Here is a 17,500-nt window from a genome sequence, read left to right as displayed (position 1 = left end):
AGGAACAAATGACAAATAACGAAAATATTCGACATCGAAATAAAACAGACGAAAAAAGATTTTCGCACCTGAGAGATCGACAGGTTTTCCCACCGCCAACGCGAAGTTTACAATAAAATAATTATACCGAAAAAATCGACGACAAAACGACCAACAAGAAATAAAAAATTTCACCTTTATAACTGCTCACGAAAAAAAGTTATTAAACGACGAAATCGAACGATTAAACAAAAAAATTACAAAAAAACAATTAAATTAAAAAAACCACATTACACTGGCCACCCACGTTTATATATTATGTATATGTACGTAGAAATATTATTAAAAAATATATACATATATATACGGCCAAAACTTGTAAATTCGCATCAAAGTGACCGAGATATACTCGATTAGGTGAATTTTACGGTTCGGCCGAATTTTCGGTCTTCCGAAAAATATACCCCGGTCCAGAGGGCATAGGCATCACCGGGGGGGCCGGACGGTCCGAATGGCGTCGGTCCCGGTCGAATAGCTTCGATCCCGGCTGACATATAGACGATTAGGTGAATTTTACGGTTCGGCCGAATTTTCGGTCTTCCGAAAAAGATACCCCGGTCCAGAGGGCATAGGCATCACCGGGGGGGCCGGACGGTCCGAATGGCGTCGGTCCCGGTCGAATAGCTTCGATCCCGGCTGACATATAGACGATTAGGTGAATTTTACGGTTCGGCCGAATTTTCGGTCTTCCGAAAAAGATACCCCGGTCCAGAGGGCATAGGCATCACCGGGGGGGCCGGACGGTCCGAATGGCGTCGGTCCCGGTCGAATAGCTTCGATCCCGGCTGACATATAGACGATTAGGTGAATTTTACGGTTCGGCCGAATTTTCGGTCTTCCGAAAAATATACCCCGGTCCAGAGGGCATAGGCATCACCGGGGGGGCCGGACGGTCCGAATGGCGTCGGTCCCGGTCGAATAGCTTCGATCCCGGCTGACATATAGACGATTAGGTGAATTTTACGGTTCGGCCGAATTTTCGGTCTTCCGAAAAATATACCCCGGTCCAGAGGGCATAGGCATCACCGGGGGGGCCGGACGGTCCGAATGGCGTCGGTCCCGGTCGAATAGCTTCGATCCCGGCTGACATATAGACGATTAGGTGAATTTTACGGTTCGGCCGAATTTTCGGTCTTCCGAAAAAGATACCCCGGTCCAGAGGGCATAGGCATCACCGGGGGGGCCGGACGGTCCGAATGGCGTCGGTCCCGGTCGAATAGCTTCGATCCCGGCTGACATATAGACGATTAGGTGAATTTTACGGTTCGGCCGAATTTTCGGTCTTCCGAAAAATATACCCCGGTCCAGAGGGCATAGGCATCACCGGGGGGGCCGGACGGTCCGAATGGCGTCGGTCCCGGTCGAATAGCTTCGATCCCGGCTGACATATAGACGATTAGGTGAATTTTACGGTTCGGCCGAATTTTCGGTCTTCCGAAAAAGATACCCCGGTCCAGAGGGCATAGGCATCACCGGGGGGGCCGGACGGTCCGAATGGCGTCGGTCCCGGTCGAATAGCTTCGATCCCGGCTGACATATAGACGATTAGGTGAATTTTACGGTTCGGCCGAATTTTCGGTCTTCCGAAAAATATACCCCGGTCCAGAGGGCATAGGCATCACCGGGGGGGCCGGACGGTCCGAATGGCGTCGGTCCCGGTCGAATAGCTTCGATCCCGGCTGACATATAGACGATTAGGTGAATTTTACGGTTCGGCCGAATTTTCGGTCTTCCGAAAAAGATACCCCGGTCCAGAGGGCATAGGCATCACCGGGGGGGCCGGACGGTCCGAATGGCGTCGGTCCCGGTCGAATAGCTTCGATCCCGGCTGACATATAGACGATTAGGTGAATTTTACGGTTCGGCCGAATTTTCGGTCTTCCGAAAAAGATACCCCGGTCCAGAGGGCATAGGCATCACCGGGGGGGCCGGACGGTCCGAATGGCGTCGGTCCCGGTCGAATAGCTTCGATCCCGGCTGACATATAGACGATTAGGTGAATTTTACGGTTCGGCCGAATTTTCGGTCTTCCGAAAAAGATACCCCGGTCTAGAGGGCATAGGCATCACCGGGGGGGCCGGACGGTCCGAATGGCGTCGGTCCCGGTCGAATAGCTTCGATCCCGGCTGACATATAGACGATTAGGTGAATTTTACGGTTCGGCCGAATTTTCGGTCTTCCGAAAAATATACCCCGGTCCAGAGGGCATAGGCATCACCGGGGGGGCCGGACGGTCCGAATGGCGTCGGTCCCGGTCGAATAGCTTCGATCCCGGCTGACATATAGACGATTAGGTGAATTTTACGGTTCGGCCGAATTTTCGGTCTTCCGAAAAATATACCCCGGTCCAGAGGGCATAGGCATCACCGGGGGGGCCGGACGGTCCGAATGGCGTCGGTCCCGGTCGAATAGCTTCGATCCCGGCTGACATATAGACGATTAGGTGAATTTTACGGTTCGGCCGAATTTTCGGTCTTCCGAAAAAGATACCCCGGTCCAGAGGGCATAGGCATCACCGGGGGGGCCGGACGGTCCGAATGGCGTCGGTCCCGGTCGAATAGCTTCGATCCCGGCTGACATATAGACGATTAGGTGAATTTTACGGTTCGGCCGAATTTTCGGTCTTCCGAAAAAGATACCCCGGTCCAGAGGGCATAGGCATCACCGGGGGGGCCGGACGGTCCGAATGGCGTCGGTCCCGGTCGAATAGCTTCGATCCCGGCTGACATATAGACGATTAGGTGAATTTTACGGTTCGGCCGAATTTTCGGTCTTCCGAAAAATATACCCCGGTCCAGAGGGCATAGGCATCACCGGGGGGGCCGGACGGTCCGAATGGCGTCGGTCCCGGTCGAATAGCTTCGATCCCGGCTGACATATAGACGATTAGGTGAATTTTACGGTTCGGCCGAATTTTCGGTCTTCCGAAAAAGATACCCCGGTCCAGAGGGCATAGGCATCACCGGGGGGGCCGGACGGTCCGAATGGCGTCGGTCCCGGTCGAATAGCTTCGATCCCGGCTGACATATAGACGATTAGGTGAATTTTACGGTTCGGCCGAATTTTCGGTCTTCCGAAAAATATACCCCGGTCCAGAGGGCATAGGCATCACCGGGGGGGCCGGACGGTCCGAATGGCGTCGGTCCCGGTCGAATAGCTTCGATCCCGGCTGACATATAGACGATTAGGTGAATTTTACGGTTCGGCCGAATTTTCGGTCTTCCGAAAAAGATACCCCGGTCCAGAGGGCATAGGCATCACCGGGGGGGCCGGACGGTCCGAATGGCGTCGGTCCCGGTCGAATAGCTTCGATCCCGGCTGACATATAGACGATTAGGTGAATTTTACGGTTCGGCCGAATTTTCGGTCTTCCGAAAAATATACCCCGGTCCAGAGGGCATAGGCATCACCGGGGGGGCCGGACGGTCCGAATGGCGTCGGTCCCGGTCGAATAGCTTCGATCCCGGCTGACATATAGACGATTAGGTGAATTTTACGGTTCGGCCGAATTTTCGGTCTTCCGAAAAAGATACCCCGGTCCAGAGGGCATAGGCATCACCGGGGGGGCCGGACGGTCCGAATGGCGTCGGTCCCGGTCGAATAGCTTCGATCCCGGCTGACATATAGACGATTAGGTGAATTTTACGGTTCGGCCGAATTTTCGGTCTTCCGAAAAATATACCCCGGTCCAGAGGGCATAGGCATCACCGGGGGGGCCGGACGGTCCGAATGGCGTCGGTCCCGGTCGAATAGCTTCGATCCCGGCTGACATATAGACGATTAGGTGAATTTTACGGTTCGGCCGAATTTTCGGTCTTCCGAAAAAGATACCCCGGTCCAGAGGGCATAGGCATCACCGGGGGGGCCGGACGGTCCGAATGGCGTCGGTCCCGGTCGAATAGCTTCGATCCCGGCTGACATATAGACGATTAGGTGAATTTTACGGTTCGGCCGAATTTTCGGTCTTCCGAAAAATATACCCCGGTCCAGAGGGCATAGGCATCACCGGGGGGGCCGGACGGTCCGAATGGCGTCGGTCCCGGTCGAATAGCTTCGATCCCGGCTGACATATAGACGATTAGGTGAATTTTACGGTTCGGCCGAATTTTCGGTCTTCCGAAAAATATACCCCGGTCCAGAGGGCATAGGCATCACCGGGGGGGCCGGACGGTCCGAATGGCGTCGGTCCCGGTCGAATAGCTTCGATCCCGGCTGACATATAGACGATTAGGTGAATTTTACGGTTCGGCCGAATTTTCGGTCTTCCGAAAAAGATACCCCGGTCCAGAGGGCATAGGCATCACCGGGGGGGCCGGACGGTCCGAATGGCGTCGGTCCCGGTCGAATAGCTTCGATCCCGGCTGACATATAGACGATTAGGTGAATTTTACGGTTCGGCCGAATTTTCGGTCTTCCGAAAAATATACCCCGGTCCAGAGGGCATAGGCATCACCGGGGGGGCCGGACGGTCCGAATGGCGTCGGTCCCGGTCGAATAGCTTCGATCCCGGCTGACATATAGACGATTAGGTGAATTTTACGGTTCGGCCGAATTTTCGGTCTTCCGAAAAATATACCCCGGTCCAGAGGGCATAGGCATCACCGGGGGGGCCGGACGGTCCGAATGGCGTCGGTCCCGGTCGAATAGCTTCGATCCCGGCTGACATATAGACGATTAGGTGAATTTTACGGTTCGGCCGAATTTTCGGTCTTCCGAAAAATATACCCCGGTCCAGAGGGCATAGGCATCACCGGGGGGGCCGGACGGTCCGAATGGCGTCGGTCCCGGTCGAATAGCTTCGATCCCGGCTGACATATAGACGATTAGGTGAATTTTACGGTTCGGCCGAATTTTCGGTCTTCCGAAAAATATACCCCGGTCCAGAGGGCATAGGCATCACCGGGGGGGCCGGACGGTCCGAATGGCGTCGGTCCCGGTCGAATAGCTTCGATCCCGGCTGACATATAGACGATTAGGTGAATTTTACGGTTCGGCCGAATTTTCGGTCTTCCGAAAAATATACCCCGGTCCAGAGGGCATAGGCATCACCGGGGGGGCCGGACGGTCCGAATGGCGTCGGTCCCGGTCGAATAGCTTCGATCCCGGCTGACATATAGACGATTAGGTGAATTTTACGGTTCGGCCGAATTTTCGGTCTTCCGAAAAATATACCCCGGTCCAGAGGGCATAGGCATCACCGGGGGGGCCGGACGGTCCGAATGGCGTCGGTCCCGGTCGAATAGCTTCGATCCCGGCTGACATATAGACGATTAGGTGAATTTTACGGTTCGGCCGAATTTTCGGTCTTCCGAAAAAGATACCCCGGTCCAGAGGGCATAGGCATCACCGGGGGGGCCGGACGGTCCGAATGGCGTCGGTCCCGGTCGAATAGCTTCGATCCCGGCTGACATATAGACGATTAGGTGAATTTTACGGTTCGGCCGAATTTTCGGTCTTCCGAAAAATATACCCCGGTCCAGAGGGCATAGGCATCACCGGGGGGGCCGGACGGTCCGAATGGCGTCGGTCCCGGTCGAATAGCTTCGATCCCGGCTGACATATAGACGATTAGGTGAATTTTACGGTTCGGCCGAATTTTCGGTCTTCCGAAAAAGATACCCCGGTCCAGAGGGCATAGGCATCACCGGGGGGGCCGGACGGTCCGAATGGCGTCGGTCCCGGTCGAATAGCTTCGATCCCGGCTGACATATAGACGATTAGGTGAATTTTACGGTTCGGCCGAATTTTCGGTCTTCCGAAAAAGATACCCCGGTCCAGAGGGCATAGGCATCACCGGGGGGGCCGGACGGTCCGAATGGCGTCGGTCCCGGTCGAATAGCTTCGATCCCGGCTGACATATAGACGATTAGGTGAATTTTACGGTTCGGCCGAATTTTCGGTCTTCCGAAAAAGATACCCCGGTCCAGAGGGCATAGGCATCACCGGGGGGGCCGGACGGTCCGAATGGCGTCGGTCCCGGTCGAATAGCTTCGATCCCGGCTGAGATATAGCGATTTTTTTGTTGTTGGGCATGCACAGATTGTTCGGGGGTGTCGTAGTCTTTTACTGCGGAGGATTGTCATTGTCCGGCTTGAAAACATTTTCTCGGACTCTATCGCCGTCGGGCATGCACGGATATTTAACTTTTTTTTTGTTGGGCATGCAAGGTTTAGGCGGGATGTCGTTGTCTTTTACTGCTGAGAATTTGTCATTGTCCGGCTTGAAAACATTTTCTCGGACTCTGTCGCCGTCGGGCATGCACGGATATTTAACTTTTTTTTTGTCGGGCATGCACGGTTTAGGCGGGATGTCGTTGTCTTTTACTGCGGAGAATTTGTCATAGTCCGGCTTGAAAACATTTTCTCGGACTCTGTCGCCGTCGTGCATGCACGGATATTTAACTTTTTTTTTGTTGGGGATGCACGGTTTAGGCGGGATGTCGTTGTCTTTTACTGCGGAGAATTTGTCATTGTCCGGCTTGAGAACATTTTCTCGGACTCTGTCGCCGTCGGGCATGCACGGATATTTAACTTTTTTTTTGTTGGGCATGCACGGTTTAGGCGGGATGTCGTTGTCTTTTACTGCGGAGAATTTGTCATTGTCCGGCTTGAAAACATTTTCTCGGACTCTGTCGCCGTCGGGCATGCACGGATATTTAACTTTTTTTTTGTTGGGGATGCACGGTTTAGGCGGGATGTCGTTGTCTTTTACTGCGGAGAATTTGTCATTGTCCGGCTTGAGAACATTTTCTCGGACTCTGTCGCCGTCGGGCATGCACGGATATTTAAGTTTTTTTTTTTGTTGGGCATGCACTATTTAGGCGGGATGTCGTAGTCTTTTACTGCGGAGAATTTGTCATTGTCCGGCTTGAGAACATTTTCTTGGACTCTGTCGCCGTTGGGCATGCACGGATATTTAACTTTTTTTTTTGTTGGGCATGCACATTTTAGGCGGGATGTCGTAGTCTTTTACTGCGGAGAATTTGTCATTGTCCGGCTTGAGAACATTTTCTCGGACTCTGTCGCCGTTGGGCATGCACGGATATTTAACTTTTTTTTTTTGTTGGGCATGCACATTTTAGGCGGGATGTTGTAGTCTTTTACTGCGGAGAATTTGTCATTGTCCGGCTTGAGAACATTTTCTCGGACTCTGTCGCCGTTGGGCATGCACGGATATTTAACTTTTTTTTTTGTTGGGCATGCACATTTTAGGCGGGATGTCGTAGTCTTTTACTGCGGAGAATTTGTCATTGTCCGGCTTGAGAACATTTTCTCGGACTCTGTCGCCGTTGGGCATGCACGGATATTTAACTTTTTTTTTTTGTTGGGCATGCACATTTTAGGCGGGATGTTGTAGTCTTTTACTGCGGAGAATTTGTCATTGTCCGGCTTGAGAACATTTTCTCGGACTCTGTCGCCGTTGGGCATGCACGGATATTTAACTTTTTTTTTTGTTGGGCATGCACATTTTAGGCGGGATGTCGTAGTCTTTTACTGCGGAGAATTTGTCATTGTCCGGCTTGAGAACATTTTCTCGGACTCTGTCGCCGTTGGGCATGCACGGATATTTAACTTTTTTTTTTTGTTGGGCATGCACATTTTAGGCGGGATGTCGTAGTCTTTTACTGCGGAGAATTTGTCATTGTCCGGCTTGAGAACATTTTCTCGGACTCTGTCGCCGTTGTGCATGCACGGATATTTAACTTTTTTTTTTTGTTGGGCATGCACATTTTAGGCGGGATGTCGTAGTCTTTTACTGCGGAGAATTTGTCATTGTCCGGCTTGAGAACATTTTCTCGGACTCTGTCGCCGTTGGGCATGCACGTTTCTTTAACTTTTTTTGTTGTTGGCCATGCACGTTTCTTTTATTTTTCTTTTTTTGACAGAAATTTTTCTAAGTCGATAGGGGACGGGTTCCCTCTCTATTCGAGAATGTTTTCGCATTCATTCGTCGCATATATCCTTTTCAGCTTTAACTTTTAGTACATTTCGTACCGATGTGTGACCCACTCGGAGTCAATTTTGAGAGTATTATAAGGGGATATGGTCTTGGCTTGGGGCCCCCCCCGACGTGCCTTCGCTACACGGCGTTCAGTTATCTTGCGTTTCTGTTTCACCGGGCGTCCGGTGCGTCTTCCTTGCCTACTTCTCTCGTTCGCGGCGGCTGTTTATGCTGGTCTTTGCTGGTATACTCTGGTCTCCTTGAGTACGTCCAGAGTGCTGTGGTTAGATTGCTATTTGGTATTTTTGGCTGCTGGTCGAGTGTGGACCTTCCAGTGGTTTCAGTCTTGCTGAATAGAGAAATTGCGATCGCAGTAAGTACTTTCCATTTAAGGCTCATCAACCACTTTCCTCGGAAAGTAACTGGAGTAGTTTTATCGACGTGTACCTGCCTCATCGGGGCTGAAAGGTGGCAACGACTTCTGGTCATAAGTCCCCGTAACAAGCAAGGGAATATTTCCCTAGTCCTGCTTGCGCTCTTTTCAGAGCGAGGGCCGTTGTCCGTGGTTTTGTGCCGTACGATTTCAGTATTGCACTCAATCGATCCAGAAGCGGCTAAAAGGTATAAAGCGTGACAGGGGAATAAAGGAGGTCCCCAGCTGTCCGTGGCTCGCTGCGGACAGTCGTCACATCGTGGGCTTGCCCAGTTTAGTAAATAGGAGACAGCGAGATTATTCAGTTAGTTCAGCTAGGGAAACTTCGGCCATGTCGGAGTTCCAAGTTGTAAAGAAGTCCAGGCGGAAGAGAAAGCCTGCGCCGGTGCCATCAACGAGCTCCTCCGAGGACGAGGTAAGTGAGGCGATGGACACAGGGGCACCCACCCAGGTGCGGCCCTCCCCTGTAGTTGAGGCTTTTCGTAGTTCCAAGGGCAGACCTGGCAGTTCTGCCCCGTTGTCGAAGGTAGTCAAGGAGGACCTTGACTACCTAGTAGATTTCTTCTCACTTCCGGGCGGGTTCAGTTCGGCGGTGAGGAAGCAGGTCCTCCCTCGGCTAGGCAAGCTGAGGGAAGCTTTCGAGGCGGTAAGTGAGGGTTTCGAGGTCTTGGCCTCTAAACCCAAAGAGGTCAAGACTCCCAAGGCGGTTGTCCAGGCCCCGGCGCAGCCCAGGCGCTACGCCGAGGTTCTGAAGACCAAGCGAGAGGCCAGCAAGGCAGTGAAAAAGCCCGAGGTTATCTTCGTAAACAAGGCGGAGGGGTCTAAAGCCACAAGTCAGGAGTTAAAGCGCGATTTCCGCGAAGCCCTTCGTGGTGACCGGAATCGCCTTAGGATTCGTGACATTAGGGAGACCAGCAAGGGTTTAGTCGTCGTTGCTGGTAATAAGGAGACAGTCCAGGTCATCAAGGACTCTCCTGCGGTACAGAAGCTTGAGGTCAAGGTGGACCCCAAGCGAATGAGGAAGCCCCGGGTCATAATTTATGACATCGAGCGGAGTCTCTCCGATGAGGAGGTTCTGTCTCTCATCCGAGAGCAGAACACTGATTTGGATGCGGCTGCGTTCAAAGAGCAGTGTAGGTTGGTCTTCAAGACCGGAAAGCGTGATGCCTCTCGGTATCACGGAGTGTTTGAGCTTGGTGCTGGTCTCCACCAGAAGTTTTTGTCCGAGGGTAGGGTCTACGTTGATTTTGCCTCTTGCCGCGTCAAGGAATACCTTGATGTGCAGAGGTGCTTCAAGTGTTGTAGGTTCGGCCACAGGGCCAAGTTTTGTCGATATGCGTCGGTCTGCGCGCATTGTGGTGAAGAGGGCCACAAGCGTGAGGACTGCCCGCAAAAGAAGGAGGCTCCGGTCTGCGTTAACTGTAAGAGGTTGCGCAGAAATCATAGGCACTCCATCAACAGTAAGGAGTGTGGTAGTTATTTAAGAGCGGTTGAGGTCTACTTCAACTCGCTCGATGGTTAGGTTCGGTCAACTCAATGCCCAGGGTGCCTATGCAGTCCAAGTAGAGTTAGGGAACGTCGTTGAAAACCGGAGCCTCGATGTCTTACTTCTTCAGCACCCGTATGTTGTCAAGGGTGATCTGCCAGGTTTTTCAGGCTGGAATAAGTTCCACGTTGGCGAAAGTAAATCCGCTGTTCTGTGCAGGAAGTCTATAGATAGTGTTTTCATACGGCAGGCCTCTGACACGCATCATGTCGTTGTTAAGCTTGCTGTGGATGGTTTCGACCTTGTTGTGGTTAGTTCGTACTTTCAGTACAGAGATCCCACTGAATTACATTTGGAAAGATGGGATAGAATTATCAGGCTGGTAGCGGGTCGTCCTATTCTTATAGGTGTTGATGCGAATGCCAAATCGCTTCTTTGGCACAGTGGGATCACAGACGACGGCGGAGAGTTGCTGGAAGGCTTCATCGCGCAGCATCGATTAGAGGTTTTTAACATCGCCGGCGAGTCGGCAACGTTCGCCGGCGCTGTGGGATTGCGGAGGGCCTTCCTTGGTACCAACATTGATGTTACCATAGGCAAGGATATCCCAGGCAGGATTCAGAACTGGTCTGTAGTCGATGATTGCGAAAGCGATCATCGGCTCATTGTCTTTGAGTGGATAGGTGGGCTGCGCGATGTCTATAGGGCGGACGTCCCTGTTCAGCAGGGGCGCTTCCTGCACAGGCGGGCGGATTGGCCCCAGTTTTCTAACATTCTTGCGGCCAGGATGCGGGTATTCACTCGTACCCTGGACGAGGTCCCATTAGATAACCTGGCAGAGGATTTCTCTTCTGCGGTGGTCGAGGCCGCAGAACTCTCAATCCCCCGAAGTACGGGTCGAGAGAGAATAGCTGGTTGGTGGTCTCGGGACTTGACTGCGGTAAAACGGACCGTGGGCCGACTCAGGAGAGCCGCACAGCGTGCGCGTGATCCTGACCGGCGCGAGGCCTTGTTTGCGGAGTACCGTCAGAAAAGGAACGAGTATTTTCATAGAATTAGGACTTCTAAAAGAGATTCCTGGCGCTCTTTTGTCCAAGAGCAGGGGAATAAAGACCCTTGGGGTGTTGTTTATCGAGTACTTGGTCACAAGCGGAAAAAGGACAGTCTTCTGTCGGCTCTCTCGACCCAGGACGGCGTTGTTGTTGAGAAGGATCGGGTTCTATCTCTTCTGATGGACGATCTGCTCCCCGATGATACTGAGGTTGGTGAGACCTCGTATCACCGGAGAGTTCGAGCGGCGGTTGTTAGTTTCGCTACAGATTCTGTGTCTACGGAGATTACCGAGGCGGAAGTCCGCCAGGTAATCTGCAGCCTTGCTAGGAACAAAGCCCCCGGATATGATGGTATCACGGTGGAGCTTCTTGTTCGCACCCTGCCCGTAATTCTTGGCCCATTGACTAGGGTATTCAATAGGTGTTTGTTCGCCGGACATTTCCCGGCTTGTTGGAAGCGAGGTGTTTTAAAGTTGTTATTCAAGGGTGGCGACAAGGATCCCACCGTTACTTCTTCTTACCGTCCTCTGACGCTCTTACCAGTTGTTGGAAAAGTTTTCGAGAAGGTTCTTTACCTCCGCATCAATAGTAGGCTCACTTCGAATCGCATGCTGATGGACGACCAGTATGGCTTTAGACCCGGTAAAAGCACAGAGGATGCGATTATTAGGGTCCTGAATCTGGCTTCGGACAGCGAGTGCAAGTATGTACTCGGTGTCTTTTTGGACATATCCGGGGCATTTAATAACTTGTGGTGGCCCTCTGCCTTGTTTCAATTGCAGAAGCGTGGTTGCACGCAGGAAGAAATTAGTACTCTCTCGAGCTATTTCAGCGACAGAGCTGTCGTCCTTCGTGACGGCAGTTCGGAAGTAGGAAAGACCCTGTCTAAAGGATGTCCGCAGGGCAGTGTATTAGGTCCACTCGTCTGGACCATCGAGTTTGATTCTCTCATGCGGTTGCGCTTGCCTGGTGGCTGTCGTGTCGTGGCTTATGCCGACGATGGGCTGCTGCTGGTTGAGGGTAATTCGCGTGCTGAGATAGAGCTTAGAGCGGCACAGGCATGTAGGGTTTTGCGGTTGTGGAGTCTTCAGCATAAGATGGTTTTCAGTGCGGAGAAAACCACTATGATGTTTCTGAAGGGCCGTTTAGCTGCAACTCGCCATCCGCGGGTTGTGATGAACGGTCGTTCAATTAGGTATGTCACCCTTCAAAAGTATCTGGGTGTTATCCTTGATGAGAGGCTTCTCTTCAAGGAGCACCTCCAGTATGTGGCGAAGAAGGCAGTTGATGCTTTCTTCGGAGTCCGAAGAGTGGTCAATCCTGATTGGGGGTTGAATTTCCGTACCATGCGGATTCTTTATAAAGGCGTCTGTGAGGCCATTATGTTGTACGCTGCGCCCGTCTGGGCTCATCGTTTGCGGTACCAATGTTATAGGGACATTCTACTACGAGCCCAGCGTCTTCTTTTGTTAGCGGTTGTCGGTGGTTACAGGACTGTCTCGCGAGAGGCGGTAACTGTGATTGCAGGCATCAAACCTGCGGATATTTCGGCTACGGAACGTAGCCAGCGGTATGTTGCTAAGAAGGCTGGCCTTCTTACTACTGGGCGTATGCGTGAGATCGAAGACCAAGGTTTTGACTCTTGGCAAGATAGGTGGACTGCTTCTGTAACTGGTCGTTATACGCATGGTATATTCCCCGATGTTAGGGAGTTGCGAGCTATTAGCTGGGTATCCCCCAATCGGCATACCACTCAGTTCCTTTCAGGACATGGTGCATTTAGGGACAAATTGGCTAAGTTTAGGTTGGTTGATTCCGGCTTCTGTCCGGACTGTAGGGTCGATGAAACTGTGGACCATGTCCTCTACATATGTCCCCGGTACGAAGCTGAACGTACCAGAGTTAGTAGGGAGCTCGAGAGAGTAAACTCAGTTTTGGATCTACGAGTCAACTGGAGGACTCGTAGTGAATGGAAAATAGTTGCTGGCTTCCTTCGCTTCCTCGCCCTGAGCAGGACCGCCGAAGGAATTTAGTAGGTGTTAGGAACCTGGGTGGCTAGGGACCGCCTGGGCAGTTGACTGGCCGAAGGTAGGCGCTTAGGCAGCGTGCCTCGGTTAGAAGTATTGTGGTATGCATTGAATTAGGCTGTCGGCGGAGTTGCGGCCGTAGTCGGTGGGCCGGACTATTCTTGCCCGGCGGGTGCGGTTGCGCTCCGACGAGGGCGTTTTTGAGCCAAAATCACTGTTGTTGGGGCTTCTCTGGGTGCCGCTCCGGCGGTACGTAGGGGAGTCTCGGCGGCAATTACGAAGGATGGTGAATGTCACGCGGGACTCCGCGATGGCCTGTGCGGGGGTAGGTGTTAAATCTCCTCTCCCGGGCGGACCGGAGCGAAGTCAGATATTAACTCATTTTTGAGCATTAAGCGGGGTTCTTAAGGGAACTAGGTCTAAATTTCGATGTACAAACTTTAGTGGGAAGTTTATAATGAGGTTGTTAGTGCGGATCTGAGACATTCAGAAAGTGGCTCTTTATAGTAGGATCTAGGCGCGGGGTCTTCTTTCCGCGGTTAGGTTTCCTAGCTTAGTTCTTGAGGGCGACGTGGTAGCTGCAGGTGTCCGTTGTCTTCATTCTGAAGGCATAAACACTTAAATCTATCTCGGGGTGAACTTTACCGATGTAGATGTCCCTCGGGGCATCTGCATCGGTGGCATCTCAGCGGGGCCTAGACTGAAAGCTATGTGGCAAAATCAGTTTGAGGGCGAGAAGAAGTCCTCCGTTAAAGCCACTACTGGCTAGGAACGGAGGGGGTGGTGTAGCGACCGGACACGCTACGAGGAGGGTTCTTCTCCCCTCGGGGGGGAATCGAGATGGTCTTTGCTGGTTATTCGGCCGCTCGGCGGGTTTTTCGCTGGTTCAGCTGGCAAATGTTCTCCGGCCTCGGCTTTTGTGCATTTGTTCGAGCTCAGTTGCGGTCGTCCTTAGCATTCGCCCTTTATGCTCGGTAGCCGAAAGTAAGTTGTCGTCGTGCGCGTAGCGCGTGCATTGTGGTCCTCTCTGGTATTGAACGGGTCGTCGGGGTGATTATACGAAATGTATTTTCATTTGGGCGTGGTTTAAGTGACCTGCTTCTTAACTCGCTTCGCCGTCGTCCTTTGAGGCCGCCTTTAGACACATTTAGGCTATCTTGCATCGTTTCCCGGAGTGCTAAGTCGACGTCCCGCTTTGTTGCTCGTAGCACGTTTGTCGATTAACAGGCTGTAGCAGAGCTTTTTAGACGGTAAGCGGTGTTTTTCGCCTTGTCGGGGTGGTTGTTTTTGCTTCCATTCGTAGTAGAGCGTTGCTCTCCCTAACCCGACTCGGTCGCTATTCCGCTCGTTTTTTTTTTGCCAGCTGCCGCCTAGATCACGGATTGCTTTGTTATTGCGCCCGTCCGGCAGACGAACCGCTTGCTGACCAGTAATTCTTGTGTTCGCCACAGTTATTGGCTGCTATTCGGTTTCATTGCTGTGTACGGGGAAGCTGTCGAGCTCTCTGCGGTTTACGCTACACAGGCCGGCTAGGTCATCCATCGGGTGAAAGTTTTCACATTCGCGCCTTGAGATCATTGTTCGGTGTTCTATCGTCATTGCTTTCGGTGCTGTACCGGTGAAAGACCTCCGGCGTCCATTTGCGCTTTTCTGTTTTGCTGTCTGTGGGTGCGGCGAGCCGCTGCTTTCGGCCGGCTGTATCCCTTCGTAGAAGGGGCCAGTATCGGTTTGGTTTTTGCGGTAGGCTTGCCCACTGGATCAGTTTGCGATGTTCAGATTGCTTGATGGATTTAGTTGTGCTCTTCATCGGGCGAAGTCTTTCGCACTCGCGCCTTGAGAGCTATATTCGGTGTTTTATCCGTTTGTTGCTTTCGGCTGCTGTACCGATGCGAGCAGTCTGCTTTCGCGCATAGGCGAGCCTTGTTTTCAATTGGCATGCCTTCGCGTTGGCCACAGTGTTAGTCCGATATTCGGATACCTGCGGTGTGTGCGCTTCACTGGCGTTCGGTTGAACTCTGCATCGGGTGAAATATTTCACACTCGCGGCCTCGAGAGCTAAAAGTTCGGTGTTATATCGGCTCTGCTTTCGGCTGCTGTACCGGTGCGAGCCCTCCGGCGTCGGCCGTAGCGTATTTCTGCGGGACCGTTTACGGACTCTGCGAGCCGCTTCTTTCGGCCGCCCTGTGGATCTTTTCTCGACATCGCGGCTTTCATTTGCTTTTCGGCAGTTCGGGCGTCGCCCGCAGTTGCGCACCCGGCGAGCCGCTTCTTTCGGCCGGCTGTACCCTTCCTGGAAGGGCCGGTATCGGTCTGGTTTTTGCGGCAGGCTCACCGTGCGTGTCTGCGGTCACAGTTACAGTCCCGCTGTTCGGACTGCGGTCGGTTTTACTCTGCATCGGGTGAAATATTTCACACTCGCGGCCTCGAGAGCTGGTGTTATATCGGCTTTCGGCTGCTGTACTGGTGCGAGCCTTCCGGCCTCGGCCGTTCATGGATTTGGCGAGCCGCTTCTTTCGGCCGGTATAGGTCTGGTTTTTGCGGCAGGCTCGCCCTGTGATTCGTTTTGCGATTCGCCCTATCTGGTCGTCTGCCTGTGTAAAGGTCTTGATGTTGGAGGACCTGCGTTCTTCGCAACGCCCGCTGATCTGTCGTGCTCAGCTTAGGGTGAAAATTCTTTTCACATTCGCCGCCTCGAGAGCTACAATTCGGTGTTGTATCCGCATTGCTTGCTTTCGGCCGCTGTACCTATGCGAGCCTTCAGACTTTGGCCGTCGCGTTGTTCCGTAGGATTGTTTACGGGCGCGGCGAGCTACTGCTTTCGGCCGGCCGTACCCTTCCACGAAGGGCCGGCATCGGCTTGGTTTTTGCGGTATGCTTGCCCCCTAAATGGGTTGGCGTAGTCACATGTCAGGCAATCCGCGGCCCTCATTGCTCGGAGACTTGAGTGCGAAAAGCTGCAGTCTTGCAGTCCAGTATGCCAGTTTCCCGCGGCTTGAGGCGTATTTCACGCGGTTGCTCTGGCGGGATAACGCTTGTGACGCCGGCTCTTCGGGCCGGTTATTTAGTTTGCCGGAGTTAAGGTCGGTCCCCGCCTTGCGAGGTGTACCGTTTTCCTTCCTCCGGTCTCTCCGCTGAATTTCTCTGCACCCTCTTTTTTCCGCGGCGATTACGACCATTTTGCGCTTTCGGCCGTGCATCCTCTCAGAAGGAGCGCCGGTCTTATTTAAACGGTTATCCGCGCGCATGAAGCGCGGTCAACGTTAGACGGGCGGCCTGTTCGGCCGTCCTGACGTGCGTGTGGAATTAAGAAAGGAAACTATCGACCGTTGTTCTCTTTTGATGATAGACTATCTATCTGCGGTTCGGTCGCTACGCCGTACGGCTAGCCCGATAATGTTTTGCGGACTACCGGCCGCCGGGTCGCTTTGGCGTGCCCTCCGGCCGGCCGGCCGGGCGGCGTTCGTCGGCGGACTCAGTCCGCCGTTCGTTCGCCGTTCCGGCAGCGGGAAGCTTTTGTTTAGCTCCCTGGTTGATCCTGCCAGTAGTCATATGCTTGTCTCAAAGATTAAGCCATGCAAGTCTCAGTACAAGCCGAACTAAGGTGAAACCGCAAAAGGCTCATTAAATCAGTTATGGTTCCTTGGATCGTACAATCCATTACTTGGATAACTGTGGTAATTCTAGAGCTAATACATGCAAACAGAGTCCCGACCAGAAATGGAAGGGACGCTTTTATTAGATCAAAACCAATCGACGTCCGTCTTCCTCCGGGTCGACGGCGCCGTACTCCTTGGTGACTCTGAATAACTTTTGGCAGATCGCACGGTCTTCGAACCGGCGACGCATCCTTCAAATGTCTGCCTTATCAACTGTCGATGGTAGGTTCTGCGCCTACCATGGTTGTAACGGGTAACGGGGAATCAGGGTTCGATTCCGGAGAGGGAGCCTGAGAAACGGCTACCACATCCAAGGAAGGCAGCAGGCGCGCAAATTACCCACTCCCGGCACGGGGAGGTAGTGACGAAAAATAACGATACGGGACTCATCCGAGGCCCCGTAATCGGAATGAGTATACTCTAAATCCTTATACGAGTATCAATTGGAGGGCAAGTCTGGTGCCAGCAGCCGCGGTAATTCCAGCTCCAATAGCGTATATTAAAGTTGTTGCGGTTAAAAAGCTCGTAGTTGGATCTGTGTCCCGCACCGTCGGTTCACCGCCTGTCGGTGTTCAACTGGTGTGTATGCGGGACGTCCTGCCGGTGGCGGTCCGGTTCCCCGTGGGTACGTAGGGGCGTCCTTGCTTACGCTTGCGTCGTCCCCGAAGGCCTGCGCGGTGTATCCGGCCGCCTTTTCAATCCCGTCGCGGTGCTCTTCACTGAGTGTCGAGGCGGGCCGGCACGTTTACTTTGAACAAATTAGAGTGCTTTAAGCAGGCCCTGTCCCGCCTGTATGTTGTGTGCATGGAATAATGGAATAGGACCTCGGTTCTATTTTGTTGGTTTTCGGAATCTGAGGTAATGAT

General features: G+C 52.8%; 1 non-coding gene across 1 annotated transcript in view; it reads left to right on the top strand.

The window, feature by feature from the left end:
• The first annotated feature begins 16,500 nt into the window (after window positions 1-16,500).
• LOC142318627 (small subunit ribosomal RNA) overlaps window positions 16,501-17,500 on the top strand; it is a 1,957-nt gene continuing 957 nt past the window's right edge. Inside the window, exon 1 of the ribosomal RNA XR_012754995.1 lies at window positions 16,501-17,500. This exon is cut by the window's right edge and continues 957 nt beyond it. This is a non-coding gene — a ribosomal RNA (small subunit ribosomal RNA).

This window comes from Lycorma delicatula, chromosome 1 (genome assembly GCF_047948215.1).
Source record: "Lycorma delicatula isolate Av1 chromosome 1, ASM4794821v1, whole genome shotgun sequence".
Lineage (NCBI taxonomy): Eukaryota > Metazoa > Arthropoda > Insecta > Hemiptera > Fulgoridae > Lycorma > Lycorma delicatula.
Note: the sequence above shows the minus strand (reverse complement) of the source record. Positions and strands in the feature narration are given on the sequence as shown.